Source organism: Haemaphysalis longicornis, unplaced genomic scaffold (genome assembly GCF_048455015.1).
Source record: "Haemaphysalis longicornis isolate Haplotype H1 unplaced genomic scaffold, Haemaphysalis longicornis Haplotype H1 scaffold_1, whole genome shotgun sequence".
In the NCBI taxonomy this organism is placed as follows: Eukaryota; Metazoa; Arthropoda; class Arachnida; order Ixodida; family Ixodidae; genus Haemaphysalis; species Haemaphysalis longicornis.
The window spans coordinates 96,731,527-96,749,223 of record NW_027526203.1 but is presented as its reverse complement, the minus strand read 5'-3'; the positions used below and the strand labels follow the sequence as shown (position 1 = coordinate 96,749,223).

General features: G+C 49.0%; 1 protein-coding gene across 2 annotated transcripts in view; it reads left to right on the top strand.

Moving 5' to 3' along the window:
- Spz4 (Spaetzle domain-containing protein 4) overlaps positions 1–17,697 on the top strand; it is a 253,324-nt gene that overhangs the window by 102,749 nt on the left and 132,878 nt on the right. The window lies entirely within an intron of this gene.

The following is a 17,697-nucleotide window of genomic DNA, read 5'->3' as shown; positions in this document are numbered from 1 at the left end:
ACCTCTAACTCCACCAGCAGCTATTATCGAACACACCCTAACGAGACAGTTCAGCTATACTAGCCATAGACCCCTAAGGCCTTCGACAATGTCAGCCGTCACGCAGTTCTGTACAACCTCAACTCTTTGCAAGTCGGGGAGCGCTGCTAGGGTTATGTACGAGCTTTCCTCGAGGACCGCATAGCAACTCTTCGAATCGGTCCTTTCTTATCCTACAAATTTCCACTACCCGCCGAAGGCACCCCGCAGGGCTAAATACTCTCCCCCACTGTTTTTAATGTGGCCTTAATACCCCTTGCTCGGGCTCTACTACAAAAACCCACACTACACAGCGCTTTGTAGGCTGATGACATCACAGTATGGATGTCAGGAGGCAGCGACGCGCATATCCAACACACTCCAACTAGCGGACACAACAATCACAGCGACAGCGGCGGCAGCAGGACTATCTTCCCTCCACCCCCCCCCCCAAATCTCAGCTCCTTCTACTCCCCCCCAACCCACTGACCCGAAAATTGGAAACCCAACATCCAAGTTGCTTTGTTGGGCTCTGCCATACCACTAGCAAACCAGATTAAGCACTGGGGCTCACTCTGAAACAAAATCGACACGTCACACACACACCATCCACCTACTCAAGACCCACACAGACCAAATATCGGGACTGCTACGGCGCGTCCACGCGCGAGAACATGACCCTAGGGAGTCAGAACGCCTCATGATTACCCACACCCTTTTCCCCCACGCATCACGAATACCCTACCATATCTCGCCATCACCCGCACCGAAATGACACGAACAGGGGACATACAACGCGTACTATATAGCCGTATGCTACAGCTACCCGCCAGCGCTGCTTCCAACGCTCTCCTCCACACGGGCGCCTTTAACAAACCCTTGAGCTTATAGAAGCACACCGACAGGCCCAACCACGGAGCAAGATATAAAGAGGAGCGCCGACTGTGGCCCAGAAAAAATCGTTTGCTCGGGCCGATAATGTCCACGCGCCGCCGGCCGCCCAGCTTTCCCTTTGCTCTCTTCCTCCTTCGTTCGCCCTCTCGTCGCTGTGCCTCTGTACATGGCTCTTCCCTTCTTCGCTCTCCCCAGAGGCATCTTTTCTTGCGCAGCGACGTCTGTCTTATGCCTGTCCTACTACGCAGGAGGCATGCGTGCCGCGCGGAATTTAAACACCCGTGCGCGGCCGCAATAGACGGCGCAGATAATCGCACGCCGCCGCATACATGGCGATCGCTTATTCCCGGAACGTTTATTCTGACATTATGAAGATCCACTAAAAATATTGTACTAACCCAGCACATGTAAGCGCAACTGAACGACGACGACTTCAGAAGCACCAAAGAATGAGCAAGAGTAATATGGAACGCCACAACATAGTCTAGCGTGATTCTGCTTACGACGAATCGATGCAGCGCAAAGGTTACCCTCTGTTGTTATCCCGCTCTCCGGCCGCGTGCTTAATTATTTATGCTGCTTCTGCGCACGAACAACACTTACGAGGGTCGCCCGGAGTCTCCATCGGCAAACGGCAATGATGCACATTTCTGTGCCAATGACTGAATTGGACGGCTGCCCTGTTGTATCAAGTGCACAAAAACACTGTCAGCTTGATAAGGAAGCTAAGAATATCAAACGCATACTTCATTTTAACTCATGCCGCAACTTACCGCCCGATGTTCACTGTCGCTCTACGGTCGTGTTATCTCGTCGACAACACCGCGACTCCAAATAAAATGCTGCGATTTGTATGGCTGCAATTTTTTGGCCTACCAGGGTTCCCGGCGTTTTTTTTTTTAAGCGGCTGACCAGCAAAACAACCGGCTCGTTAAACCTTTTCTTTCGGCGAGTTATCGCGAAATGAAGGCTTCTGAAAAGACCGCACTGTCAGGGACTTGATCTCGAGCAGATTGCTACGTCGCGGGCAGTCGCGAGTGATGTTATCGCATTTCTGTTCTTTTCTGATGAGCGTGTAAGTGCCGGCCCGTGTTCTAGGCACACTCTGTTTTGGACGCAAGTTGCAGAACTGCGAGAAAGCTGAGGGAACATTTATAATCGCTAGTGATCAAAACCAATTGCTCCTTTCGCCTTTTGTAAAACCTGTTAAAACACAGCCAAATTGGTATTCCCAAATTTACAAAACGGAGCCACATTTTCGGCAAGCACCGCGCAAAAGGTAGTGTTTGTACAGCAGCCATATGTTTGTGTGTGGTCTCTATATTTTGTTTTCCCGCCATGCAAACCAATCCTTAACGCATATTTGCCGTACGGCCACTCAATTCCTTCGGGTCCGGATTACCCAGAAGGTGCAGTCGAACAAGTTAATCAACTGTGCGAAGGAGGCGCGCAATGAACGCGAAGCGGCGCCAAAGCAGGCCCAAAGCAGTCCGTGCCCAAAACTACCGTCGCCGAAGCAGACGACAGAGCCGACGGAATGCGTTCCGCCAACTCGCCCGCCGGCGCACGGGGAACGCCGGCCGCTTAGCCGCCGCCGGCCCCATTCGCTGCGCCATCTACATTGTGCTCCGCGAGTTATGGACATTAAGAGCCCGCCGGAGAGAGCGAAGTCGGCGCTCCTGTTTATCTTGCTCCGTGGGCCCAACTATCCCGCCTCGCCTTAAGTCCTATTCTCTCAAAATTGACCCGCCCAACCACCACTCCCCACCCCTCCCTATCCCACGAAAGATTGAGAGGTTCCTATCCCCCGAACGTGCACCCCACCTATCACATACCCTCGCCTGTCACGACCACAGTACCGGGCCACACACTTCCCTGCCTCCTCGAATACGGTATACGTTGATAAAGCAGAACAGCAACCCCGCCATACATACGTCATAGCAGCAGTGAACCACACCACAACCCCCTGAACCTCAGGCACCATCCGCGCTGCCCATCCCCGCGAGGCGGAGGAAGTAGCAATCACCCTGGCCACCACCTTGCACCCACCCCTACCCTCATATTAAGGGATTCGCAAACGACTGTTAGAAATTTCCCCAGGGGCATCATTTCGCTCCTCGCCCACAAATTTTTCTGCTCCCACCGCCGTCCTCTCTGCTCCCACCGCCTTTTAGTGAACTCCTGGCCATATGGGCTTTGGCGGCGCGGCCCGAGCTTAGATACACCGGACCCCTCACCAGAGCCCCCTCCTCGCTCCCCAACCACCTCCTCACCTAGAGCCGCTGCTCACTTTCCGTGAAATCGCCCTCCATCACAGGCTTTCACGCACCACCCTTCCATCAACTCACCCCTCGTAATCCCCCGTTGAATCATCCCTCTGGAGACAGATTATAACGCACTCCCTCCTCACTCAATCCATCATCACCCACATATCGCCATCCCTCTTTCAAAGCCCCGCTTGTCCACACTGCACGGACTATGAAGACACCCCCACGCCATCTGGCACTGCCCCGTCCTGCTTCCTCTTCCTTATACCTAACCCACCCGACTCCTGGCTGTCTGCCCTCGCGCGCTCGCACGCCCAGTCCCAGTGCGCCCTGCTAGACAGGGCTCGGGTCCACAGAGCTGCGCTGTCGCGGCTCAACCGTCCCAAGGCCTGGACAGAAATAAAACGAGTTCTCTCTCTCTCTCTCTCTCTCTCTCTCTCTCTCTCTCTCTCTCTCTCTCTCTCTCTCTCTCTCTCTCTCTCTCTCTCTCTCTCTCTCTCTCTCTCTCTCTCTCTCTCTCCCACGGACATAAAGTTCGGGTCTATAGGTCCCTCACGTTGAGCTCGGCACGTAGACGAAAATTCAGCGGGAATCTGATCATGAGAAATGCAGTCTGGTTTCCAAAGTCACACCATGGAAAAAGAAAGGGCGAAAGGTCGACGCGCTTAAAACCGCAGTCGCAGATAAATGCGAATCGAGGGAAAGGTATACACATTGGCTAAAATATCATCACAATCATCCTTGTCCTCTTCGTCATTATCCCAATACCCGCTGTCATCAGCATTATAGTCGTCCTCACCACACCATCATCATCGTCATCGCCGTAACCATCATCATCAGCGATTGTCTTGAACACCCGCTATAAAACAATTTCAAAGCCTGTGAGCGCGAGAGGCAGCGTCGAGCCGCAAGGACCCGAGTGCAGGGATAGAATATCACTCGCATCACCTGGCCGCACCTCTGGGCGGGAGGAGAGAGAAAGAGAGAAAGAGAGAGAGACAGAGAGGAAAGATAAAGAGAGAGAGAGTAAACTTTATTCAGGATCACTCGGTGGTGATCCGGACAGCCCTAGTCCCGGCTGCGTGTTTCCAAACGCTTCGCTGCACAGAGCACCAAAGTGACATATGTGATGTCACTGCGCGCTCTATGCTTTTGAGCGCCGGCTAAATAGACGCCACCTTTCGGACTCTGTGGCCACGATGCAGAGTGCTTAGTATTTGCGGTGGCGGCCTGGGTTCGAGCCACAGCATGTCTTTCTGTCAGCTTTTTTATTGCTTGCATTTTTTTCTCAATTAAATTTATTTTAAACACAAATCTACGTGTTGCTTTTCTAATAATAGCGATGTGGTATGTTTTATGTCACTTTATGTTTGGGGCGCAGTCAATGACGACGTTTAATTGCCGTTCTCCATCGTGCGAACCGACATGTCAAGTGGGTGCTATGGCGCAGCGAAGCGTTCTGAAATACGCTTCCCGGCTGTCCTCTGAAGTGCAGAAATACAGCGCATTCTTCATGTGGGATTCTTCATGTGAAAGAGCTGGTCACAAAAGTAGGTAGCCTCAGCGTATCCACTCTGCGAGTGCCCGCAACATTCGCAGGCTCTATCAGCGCTTACAACGTCGTATGCGAAACTGGGACTGCCTTTCTGCACCTCTTGAAACCTGTTGTTCCCGGAATGTTGCTAATGAAATCGCGAAAAAGCGTTCTGTGCACTGCTGGACTTTTAACTGCGAATGCATTTCTTAGCCGCGGGTTGTCTTGCGTCGTTGAGCGGCGTGCGCCTAGCAACAGCTGTGGCGCGCGCCTAGCAACCGGAGCAGGTGCGTAGTAGCGGAGGGCAAGGGGAGAGGAGGAGCGCGCTCGGTGTGTGAGGGCGCTCGCATCGCGGAGCTCGGGGCGGAGAGAGAGCTCGCGCGCGGGCTGGCACGGGTCTCTCTCTCCTTTCCGCGTACCCCTCTCCGGTCGCTGCGCATATAAATGCAGAAAGCGCGAGCCTCTCTCCGTGACTGCTTGCCGACTGGCGCCTTGATAGCGATGGAAGTCGGTGAAGTCGAATCCCTCGCGGCAAAGATACCGCAAAGAAGAATTCGGTGCACCCAATGCATTCGCATTTCCGCACGATCCCCTTCGGGGAGGGTGGGGGGATTTTTTTAAACGACACGGGACTCTCGGACCGGTTAGGATTTTGCCTAACCTACACTGCGCGGCTCGCAAATCATCATCATCTCCTCTTTTTCTATATCTTTTTCTGTCGATGCTCTTTTCTGTATAACCTCCTTGATTGAGTCTTTTTAGAGGTGCCCTCAACCCTAGAGGCAGTTATCGGCTCAGTCGACGTCTCCTTTCTGTTTCAATAAAGCAGCTCTCAACGGGTAGAACAGGAAACCGGCCGCGTCCACCACCGTTTCGGTTAGACGCAACTGCTAGCAATGAGGTTGGCCACGTAGCAAGCGCCACACGCTCGCCCGGCACTTGCTATATTTTCGTCCTTTCTGTCGCTGTCTGTCCTAGGGGCGAGAACGCAAATTTTTGAGGACGTGCCCCATTTAGTGCTCGTGCAATGAAAGCAATACACAAAAAGACGCATCACAAGCGACAGCCGCTAGGGGGATGAGTTATTCAGATGCGCCTCGTATGGGCTCCGTAATTATTCACCTTTTCTAGCAGAACGCCGCCTTGCTGACTGGCTGAGCGAGTAAGTAGTATCTACGAACTGTGCTGACCACCAAGAAGTAACCATTCCTCCACACCGAGCTCATCATGTTCGAAAATCGGCCCAAGCAGCAGCACGCCGGCGGTTAGTCCTAGTACTCCGACGGCGTTCTGCCACGAGCGCAGCAGCAACAGCCACTGCCGTCGGTACCGACGCAGCCGTTGGCGCTGCTGTTGCTTCAACCTCGGAGTACTGCGACGTCGTGGCTGGAAAGACGACTGAAGCGGCCACTTCAAAAGACACTAGAAGAATGGCTTCCAAGCTTCCTACCGAGACCCCTTTGAGCAATAGCTCCAACGTGGCGTGGTCACTCGACGCGCCTCAAGACGAAGACGGCGATCTCGACCAGCAGATAAACGAGACGAACGACGGCGACGACGGTGGGGGTGTATGGCACCGCGTCGGACCTGCTATGAAGACCAAAGCCTCGAAGACTGAAAGGGTGCGTCGGGCTCGTTTCTTACTGCAAATTGAGACCATTCAACAAAGTACGACCCCGGAGTCCAGCAGAACAACGAGCGATCCAAGCTAGGCAGCGTCGCTACGGGCAGCGCTAATCACTGTGCTACACTCTTGCAGCTGCACGGCCTCTGGGATCGGAGCTTGGGCAACGAAGCACGCGATCCAAATCGGACACGTGCCGACAGCTAGGGGTGGACACCCATCGGATCCAGATCGACTACGTGGCATCGACTGGCTACGTCAGAAGCTTATGCGCCTGCGCCCAACAAGACAACCGGCGACAGGCGACTGCAAAAGGACCAGCTGGGACCGGAGGCCAGCAGAACAACGAGCGAACCAAGCTAGGCAGCGTCGCTACGGGCAGCGCTAATCACTGTGCTACACTCTTGCAGGTTTGTGGAGCACTGTTGTTTTTCTAAATTAAAAAAAAGCTTGGATCGATCGTTGTTGCAATGGCGGAGAAAGTACCAGGGTCGATAAAAGAGCTGCTAAAATATGTTGTCGAAGCGAACGCGGCTCTAAAAAAAGAAATGGATAACGCAAACGCCAGCTTAAAAAAAGAACTTGATGACGTAGTGGATAGTATGAACAACATGAACCTCACTTTTGAGGAACTGCGCAAAACCAAAGAGGAGCTTGACTCGCTAAAAAAGGAGCACACTGCACTCAAAGCAGAAAAGGAAGAGCTTGAGCGGTACGTCATCGACATGGAAACAGAAATGACGCAGCTGAAACAGTTTGCTAGGAAGCAAAACATTGAGATTAAGGGCATGCCACAGGAACCAAATTAATCGCGAACAGAAATCGTTCAGAAAATAGCAGAAAAAATTGAGGTGCAGTTGGAACCGTCAGACATAGACGTCGTTCACCACGTGCCAACAAAAGAGCCGACCAAAACTAACATAATTGTTAGATTTGTGTCCCGATCAGCGAGGAATTAGTTGCTGCAGGCCGCTAAGAAGAAAAGGCTGACGACAAGCGATTTTGGGTTCGCCGATACCAGTCCAGTATATATTAACGAGCACCTGTGTCCTGAATACAAAGCTCTGCTTGGCAAGGCTATCGCCAAAAAACAGGAAAAGAAGTGGAAGTTCGTATGGGTTGCCGAATCGAAAATACTAGCCAGGAAGACAGAAAATTCCAGCATAGTTCACATCGCCACACTGGCCGACTTAGCCAAAATAGCATGAATCATCCCTCTAACCTAAACAGAAAACCGACACAGCTATGGCGAGCGCTGGCTGCGAAACTTTAAGCCTTCTTCATTGTAATGCTAGAAACCTTAACAGAAGTATTGATTCTTTAAGAACCTTAGTATCTAGACTTACATTTGGTTGCAGTATAATAGCAACATCGGAGACATGGTTGAAAGAAAGGGAATTTATTAACATACCAAATTATCATTTTCTGTCGCTACCAAGAAAAACTGACTCGAGGCGGTGGTGTTTCACTTTACTTGTCCACTGCAATAACATATAAACAACTGACGGACATAACGGAAATGCAAAGTGAATATGAAATGTTTATAGAGCTTGGTACGGAAATTACGATTTGTGTGATCTACAGGCCACCTGGATCTGGAATTCAGGCTTTTCTAAAAGACTTTGAAGACCTATTACAGCACTTTGCTACCACGAATAAAAAAGTGATCATATGCGGGGATTTTAACATCAATATAGCAGATCCCTCTAGCACTGATTACCTACACTTACTTTGCTCATATGGTTTTCAAAACCACATTACATGCCCTACTAGGGTAACAGAAGTGTCCTCTTCGATCATTGACCACCTTCTTTCTAATTTCTGTCCAAGCTCAGTAGAAGCGGGCGTCATTGCTGAAAATGTCGCTGACCACTATCCTACCTACATTATTGCTCCGAATACTCACCTTTCGAACATTAAACATACTCCATATCAAGCAGAACGATGCGACTATGAAAGAACGAGAAGAGTAATACAAGAAAAAAACTTTAACGAAGATCTTGGTAACGAGGATCTCGATAACGATGTTAACCTAACGTACGAACGTTTTTATGCAAACTTACGATCAAGCTGAAATAAGTCAAACTGCAACTCTCGCAGATCATTGTACCTCTCAACGCCCATCTCTCCCTGGATGACAAATAACATACCTAAAGTGATTTAAAAAAGAGATTACTGGCTCAATAAAATGAAGCAACACAAAGGCAATGATTATTATAAAGAACAATACAAAACTATGGGTAACTTTTCGCTGTCTCTAATACGAAAACAGAAAAAAGGTTACTACAGTAAGCTTATACTCAAAAACAATGGCAACACAAAAGAAATATGGCGTATAATAAACTCAGTTATAAAGCCTACACAAAAGCTCACCATACTCCCTGATTTGGGTATCCTGAATTGGGACCAAGCTACACTTGCTGCGAAATTCAATGACTTCTTTATAAACATAAGCAGCACCCTGAAAAATATACACAGTAATGAACCTGCCCCCCTACTACCCCCACCGATTATTAATAACTTCGCATTCAGAGAGATAACCACCGCAGAAATAATCGCTATGACCAGACAGATGCAGTCAAATAAAGCAATGGGTCATGATGAAATATCAATTGACATATTGAAAGCTAACATCGACATTTTGTGTCACCCACTAGAAAAAAAAATTAATAAATCTTTTTCCTCTGGAAGTTACCCCGAGCAGCTAAAAAGTGGGAGAGTGGTGCCTATATTCAAAGGAGAGGACTCCAACTGTGTAGAAAACTACCGTGCTATAACAATCTTATCGTGCATTAATATCTCGTTTGGAAAGCTAATAGTGAAGAGGGTAGTAGAATTCGTTGAAAAATATGAAATCTTAACAAAAAATCAACATGGTTTCCGCAAAAATTACTCATCCACAAGGGCAGTAAATGCAGTAACAGATGTAATTAACCAAGCCCTAAATAACAACCAAATTACATTAGGCATATTGCTTGATATACAAAAGGCTTTTAAAGCAAAGCTTTTTACCTCTACCCCCCAAGCGTCCTTTCGCGACCGTTGTTGTCACCAGAAAACTCCAGCGAACAAATAAAAGAATTTACTGGCACAGCCGGGAATCGAACCTGGAACTAATAGAATAACAAAGCAAGAGCGCGTTGTCTTACCGATTTAGCTACTAGCCCAACCAAAGACGGGGAAGACAGGTGGTGTACTCACCAAGCGCATCTACGGGTTTACCCTCTGCGTTCTCGCTGAATGCCACGTGAAATGGTCACGTGACCAATCACGCCCGCCTAGCGGCCCTCTGCGCACCTTGCTCATGTGCTGATTTACAAAAATTAAAGGGAGCTCACACCAATGCATGGCATCTCACTTCTAGTACGCCAATGTACTAAAGCCTGTGGCCTCCAGTGTTCACGTAAAAAATCACAGCTCCTTGTCGTCCGCCCGCACGCCAAATCAAGGAATAAGTTCAAATACTCCTTGATGGCCAGGCCATCACTCCAAGCCCCAGCATCAGGATCCCGGGCCTACATCTCGAGGCTAACACCAAGAGTGGCGTCTCCTTGGAGCGCCTCAAAAACACCATTAAACAAATCATACACATGATCAGACGAGTTGCCACCAAGAAGCGAGGCCTCAAGGAATTCGATACCTTTCGATTAATTTAAGCATCTGTCCTCTCGAGAATCACTTACGCCAACCCCCTGTATTCTTATCGGCATGAAGGACGGACATAGAGATGCTTTATATAATGATTAAAAAGGCGGTCGAGCACGCCATTTGTCTTCTCATGAGTGCGTCCACACAGAGGCTGCTTAGCACGGGGCTCCACAACACGGTGAAAGAGCTGATAGAAGGCCATCTTTCTAACCAGAAGGTCCGACTCAGAACTGCGGTGGGTAACCGCATGCTACACCAGATTGGCTGGGCAGCCCACAATGTCACTCCGCTTGACGTACTCCCAAACTCTTGGAGAATAAAACTAAAGATGCTCCCTTTGCTTAGAAATATGAACCCCTCACTTGACGAGGGTCACCGGAAAGCACGGGCTCAAGCGCTAAACACCACCATCGGTGGGGATCATGTAGTTATCTGCACAGACGCCCCCAAACATCGAGTGCAGCAATACGCCATCATCGTGGCTACCTCCACAACCAACCTCCTTGCGTGTACCTCGCTTAGGACCCAATAAATGATGGCAGCAGAAGAGGCAGCCATCACCATGGCTCTCACTCAACCAGGGGTCGGAGGGTAGTCACCGATTCCCAGCAAGCCTACTGGAATTACCAGTCGGGTTGAGCGGGCTGACCTGCACTGCACGTGCTAAAAAACCACTCCCCAAACGGTTCCATGCAGCTCATCTGGAAACCCCCTCACGCTTCAATGGAGGGCAACAAATACGCCCACCCAACTAGCCTGCGCTTTTACCTCCCGTGCTATGGAGCTGCACGAAGACAGTCACCCACTTGTCACGTTCAGGGAGATAACCCAGCATTATCGCCTTCTGAGACAGACCGTACCTTCGCCTTACCCTAACATTTCAAAAGAACAACAAACTATCCTACGGCTCATATATCCGGGCTCCTTCCCACAGCCTACGCGTCTTCACTTTAATGCATCCGAATCGCTACGACGCTGAATGTAAATTTTGCTCAGAAGTAGGAACACTCCGCCTCGTAATCGGGGTGTGCGACTTTAGCCCTGAGCACCCTCCTCTCTTTCCGTCAACTACCCAGCAAGAGCACTGGGAGATGCTGTCCAGGCCCTCTCTACCTACGCAGCTTCAGCGGGTGGACAGAACACAGGCCACGCAGACTGCATATGGGCCCTACAGAAGAAGTAATAACTCCACAGGGCTGCTCTCTGGGCCGTTCAGAAATCTGAACAGAAGTATTTCTTGCTCCTTCTCCTCCTTCTCTGCTGCAAATCTCGTCGCCTCCGTCCGCGGCGGAGAGACGGAGAAGTCAGATCGTCTAACACCGGGTTGGAGCTTACTTTGATTTTATGAAAAAAAGTTTCCAGTCTTGTGCTACACCAATACAACTCAACCAAACACCGTTCATGCATCATGCATTGATTTAACCTTACCCAGAATATCTCTTTGAAGCAATAAATGGTGTGGTTAAGTGCATTTCACTTTTCTCTGGTTTTACTATTTGTAGAGGGATGTGAGTGAATATAGGTGACGTCGCATGGGTAATCGTTATGGGTGCCATTTGTAGCTTTGCTTTCCAACCACATTCACGGGGTGGATTGGCGCGATTTTTTTATTGTGTGGATCACGGCATTTTGTTGCAGAAACTAGAACGCTATGGTTTTCGAGGGCCAACCTTAAACTTTTTCCGCAGTTATTCAAGTAACCGTAAACAGTTTGTACATATATCAGACAGTAAATCTGGATTAAAAACTGTCCTAGCAGGGGTACCCCAGGGGTCGGTTCTTGGTCCCATATTATTTTCTGTATTTATCAACTACTACCCCACTTCCCTAAATCACGCAGACGCAGTTATCTATGCCGATGATCCTACTTTCCTCGTCTCTCATCACAGTCTAAAAGAAGCCGAAACTCTAGCAAGTTTAGAATTACGTGAGACATCAAACTGGTTTAACAGTAATAAATTAGTTCTAATTATTAAAAAAAACAAAATTTATAGTCTTATGCTCTAACCGAAAACAAGTAACAGACGACTGCAAGGTATACATAGGAAATACAGCCCTTCGTAAAGTTGAGGAATATAAATATTTGGGAATAACTATAGATAAATCAATGAACTGGGCGCCTCACATAAGAGAGCTGAGCAAAAAGTTGTCATTTGGATGCTATACATTACTTCAAGCGCGCAAACACTTTGATGCTAAAACACTAAGAATTATATACTTTAGCATCTTTCACTGCCATCTTAGTTATAGTATAGAGTCTTGGGCATATACATTCGTGTCATACAGCTGCGTTATTGTCAAACTCCAAAAAAGGGCGATGAGAATAATGACATACGCCCCCACCACCGCGCCATCGTCCCCAATCTTTTCAGAACTTAACATTATGCCATTTATTGTAGCAAGGCACTACAAAACAACATTACCAGTTCAAAGAGCACTAAATAAATCCAATCGATCATCCGTTGTAATAGAACCTAAACGAAACACCAGACATGCCCACAAATGTAATCTTAATTTACCAAAAATACATAATGTGTACGGTCGCCGCACTATTTCTTACCTAAGTGCCAAAGTATGGAACAATGTGCCAGTGAATATAAAAATAAAACCAAATAACACTCGTTCCTTAAGAGAATTTGTCATATCTGAACACTATACCTCACCCAGTTAACACATAGTGAAATATATTTACCTAGCTCACATTATATGTAATTATTGTAAAAAATTTTTGGGATTGTTTATTTGTTTATTATAGTTTTTCTGTTATGGATCCATGACTAGCCATGTCGGCTAAGGATCCAGATGACTCTTCACCCATTCTCTGTACCTGTTTTTTATGTAATAAACATATTTCTGATTCTGATTCTGATATCCCGAGACAGGGCATTGCTAATGCCGTAGGCTGTACCTCCAAAAGCGCCGAGCTAGCTGAGATGGCGGCCATCAAATACGATGACGCGGCAAACAGTGTCATAATCACCCTCTACGACTCCGACCACGCAACGAAATTGGCTCGCACAAAACGCCTGAATTTTCGTAGCAACGGTAGCCTAGCAGCAATTGATGTGGAAATTGAACAAATCGATCATAATAGAAACACATCGCGCGGTGTCATCCCCATCGACCCCACGGAAAGCAATGAGGCCATTTTAAGTTGGTTACGCTGTGAACAGGCGGAAATTACCAAGTCTAAAAGATAACCAAGTCCCACTGTGCTGTCCTCACCTTTGACTCTGCAGTCATGCCCCATGTTGTCAAGTACTAGATGGAGTTGGTGCGGATAGCTGAGTACAGACCCAAGCGCATGCTCTGCTTTAATTGCTGCACAATCTGACACATGGTAAAATTCGGCCCATCAGCTGCTGTCTGCCGAGATTGTGGCCGACAGCATTCTCCCGAGGCAGCGTGCGTAACCACGCCATAGTGTGTGGCATGCAAAGAACCCGGCCACCTGGCCATCAGTCCTGTGTGCCGAAGTCACACAGCCAAACAGGCAGAGCGTCAGACGGGACCTTATAAAACAAGAACATGGTGTCACCTGGGCCAGTGCAGTGGCAGGCCCTGACAATGACAGTACCGCCCAATCAGAAAAAGAGGACACTAATTCCATCGTGCACGAAAACAAGATTTTCAAACAAGAGATACAAGAACTCAAAGCCGAACTACTCAAGTTACGAGCAGAACTCCATCAGGCCAGGACACCCCCAGCACGTGCCCAGTCAAAGTCACCAGAGCCACCGCCTGCTCGACGCAGCCGCTCCAAATCAAAGAAGCAACCCCCACCCGATACTACCATAGATGTACCAAGTAAATTGGTAACCGAACAAATGCTCGCACAAAGGGAGGCGAAACTTAAATTTGAGGCGTCGCAGGAGTTGAAGAGAGCCTTTAAAGGGATTCAAGAACTGCAGGGATACATTCATTCGCTCAAGACCAACCTTCACCATCTCACGGGCCAACTCCGCTTCTACATTGTCACTCCGAGTCTGGATGAAGTAAAGCTGCATAAAAAGCCATCCCAACAGTGAACCCTCCCCGGCAACGCTCTAACAGGCTCATCATTCAGTGTAACTGTCGCAGTTTTCTCCAAAATGGCCCGCTCTTGAAACACCAGGTTCGCTGTCATAATCCTCTCGCTATCCTCCTATAGGAAACACACGGACCATGTAACATTCAGAACTATGCTACTTTTATGGATTGCAAAATCATGCACACCGGTCACAACTCACCCATTATAGAGGGTCAAGCAGCCATCTTAGTACGTAAAGATTGTGAAGCCGTCCAATACAGATGGGATCAAATAAGTAACGCCCATAGAGGTCCGAATCAAACCCCCCGGCAGTAGGCCTATTCTTGTCGTCTCAGCATACTACCGCCCCCAAAGCAGCTCAGGGTACAGAGATGATTACGAGTGGATCCCCCATTTCGCAACCATTCGTTTTGATGGCCCCGTAGTTCTCGAGGGCGACTTTAGCGCTCGCAGAACCCTATGGGGCTACCAAACCTGGAATGCCTGAGGAAAACTCCTGAAATCAGCACTTGAGTTCAGCAGGCTAATCCTCCGAAATGAGCCTTTTATGCCTACACGGGCTGGATTGCACTCCAAACAGGCTGACACCACGCCAGATCTTACTCTTTCAACACCCGGATTCATTAAAAAATGGGAAACGTCCAGTACCACATGGGGTAGCGATCACTGTCCCATTTTGCTTGAAATAAACTCAAAGAAAATATGAGAACGGAGCACGGTCCAATTCCACAATTGGGACAAGTACAGGGCCTGCTTCGAGCTGCCTCCCGATGTCACCCTCTCAACCATTGTCACCAGTATTGAACCAATATCGACGACTATAGAAATAGCAACATTGGACGTGCACATGGCACAACTGCTTCGTACTGCCTAACGCCTGACGGATCGATTCCGAAGAGATAGACGGCAATACCGGCACTTGGTGAAGCTCCAAAACCATTACAAGGAAATCAATGAGGTACCAACGCATGCTCCAGAACGAAAAATGGCACGGCATATGTGACCGTCTAGGGAAGGAAAAAGGCTTGTAAAAACTATGGGGCATTTTTCGCAGTCTTGCTCGGAAGTCAAAAATCAAGATTCCCATTATGGAGGAATTAATGCTGCAAGCGGAGCCCCTCATAGTGGAGGACAAAGTGATTGGTACATTCTTCGCCCACACAACTCGCACACCGGAACACTTGCCTCCCTTTTATCGCATCCCAATCCCTAGCCCACAAGAAAATATGGAACAACCTTTCAGTATGGGCGAACTTATCTTAGCCCCGGGGCAAGGAAAACCACGCTCTGCCCCTGGCCATGACGGTATTACGTGGCAAGATCTACGCAATCTGCCTACAGCCGCTAAAGAAGCTCTTCTTTCTACAATCAATCAATCCTGGGAGCAAGGAACGGTGAACGAACACCTGAAGCTAACCATCATTCATACCATTCCTAAGCCTGGAAAAAACTCTCCTCAACCTGAAAACCTTCGACCGATTGCCCTCACACCTACTATTTGCAAGCTCACCGAGAGACTCATAAACAACCGGCTGGCCTGGTTACACCCATCCCAAACCGGTTTCCGCCCCAACCTGAGTACCCACGACTACATCCGGCTACTTCGCCGAGTAATTAATAGAAAATCTCGAAAACACTTACCTGATTACCTTCTGGCTGTCGATATGCGCAAGGCATTTGACAACGTCGGCCAGAATGTCATTCTTCAAGAACTTGCAGCTGTGTTCCCCAGGCAGCGAGCAAAGAACTGGATGTGCAGCTTCCTGGAGCATCGACCAATTCGATTCCACAGCAAGAGCTCTCAGTGGACACCTCCTTGATAGGAGTGTTCCCCAAGGATCAATACTCGGCCCAGTTCTCTTCAACTTGGCCATAAACAGAGTGGCTCGCGCACTAGAGCGAAACACCTCCGCCCAGTTTGCCATTTACGCAGATGACATTGTCGTCTGGACGGAATCGGCTGATTACAATTGCAAATAGCGCATGCAAACTGAGCTACAGGCAGCAGTATTCAGCCTTGAAAACTCCCTCGCAGAACGTGGCTTGGAACTTTCACCCAGGAAAACAGAATTCCTGAGTATAGATGGATGGCAACTAACAAACTCGGCCATTTGAACTGACACTTCAAATGGGCACCGAAACTTTAACCTAGAAAAACAGCACGATCCGACTACTCGGCGTCCAGGTTAGTAGCTGCAACAGTCCCCACGCGTGGATTCGTACCCTACGCACCACATAGCGACAAATAATGCACCTAATTTCCTGCATATCAAGCCAATTCGGCGGATCCAGCCAACGGGCCTGCCTTACGCTTGCGCGAGCGCTGGCGGTCGGCAGAATCACCAGCATACATTCTGTCACAAAAACATATACGGGACCTGAATGTCCTGTACCGTGCAACAATCCGGACAATCACTGTGCTCCCTAAACATACTCGCATTGATATCCTCGAACAGGCCGCTCAACTGCCAACACTCACCAGCATAGTGAAAGAAACGCAACTTCGGCACCAGCAACACCTTGACCTAACGCCGCAAGGCCAAGCACTCAGACGATGGGATCTTCAAAACAGCAAAGTCGACCCCACGCTAATACCCCCTTCGGTCCCACCCTGGGATCGCCGAAGAACCGGTATCGTGTGCCGTACACCAATTCCAAGACGAAACACGGCTGTACGGGAACGATATATACACAAACGTAAGCGAGACAAAGGTCTTGATGAATGGGACATCTTCACAGATGCCTCACGTGACGGTGCGCAAGCGGCATTGCCTGGGTATGCCCTGAAAACCCAGCCCTCAATGGCCGCCGTCAAATCGCGCACACCTGCGGCCTCGCCAAAGAAGCAGAACTCCTTGGTATACTCGGGGCACTTCAACAACTCCAACACTCTGCACCAACTTACGTCACAAAATTCAGAATAATTACGGACTCTCATACAGCGTTACACGAGCTCAACAAGGCCTACACTCGCAATGCAACAGTAAATAAAATCATAGCACTAATACAGACCCTCCGGCAACAAGGCACGATTGTTAGAATTGCGTGGACACCTGGTCACATGGTTGGAGCAGATGGAAATCAGCAAGCCCACGACGCAGCAAGGGAGTGCCTCCTAACCTCTCCTCTCATGATTTCCAACCCTCCGCCGGCGCCTACTCCAGTAACATGGTATTTGCAGAGCCAACGCTTGCAACAAGAAAGCCGTAAGCGGCTCCAAGACATGACCCCTTCAGGGCTTCCTGCCCGCTGGAATCCCCCCTCAGACGGCAAGGAGAAATCTTTATTAACAAGGCCTACGCAAAGGAGGGATATACCCCCAACGTAACCCGAAAATGCTTTAACGGCGCCAGTTCCCGCACCTCGGCACCCACGTGTACCTTTTGTGTGCAGGCTACACCGCCTAACCTATATCGTTTAATCTGGCACTGTACGACATTCGACAAGGGCAGAGCCGCCCGGCTTGATAAGTGGCCAATGCCATCTGACACTCACGCGCACTTACAGCTACGCCGGAGTAACGCATCCTTACTAGGAGCAATAGGCCGATATGCACTAGAGAGTGGTCTCTACAGAGCAGGATAGAGCGGGCCTGATCATGTGTTTTTTAGGCGGCACCCAAGAACGAAGGCGCCCTCGAAAGGACCTATGATCCCACAATGAACTTTGGTGGTATCCCTCT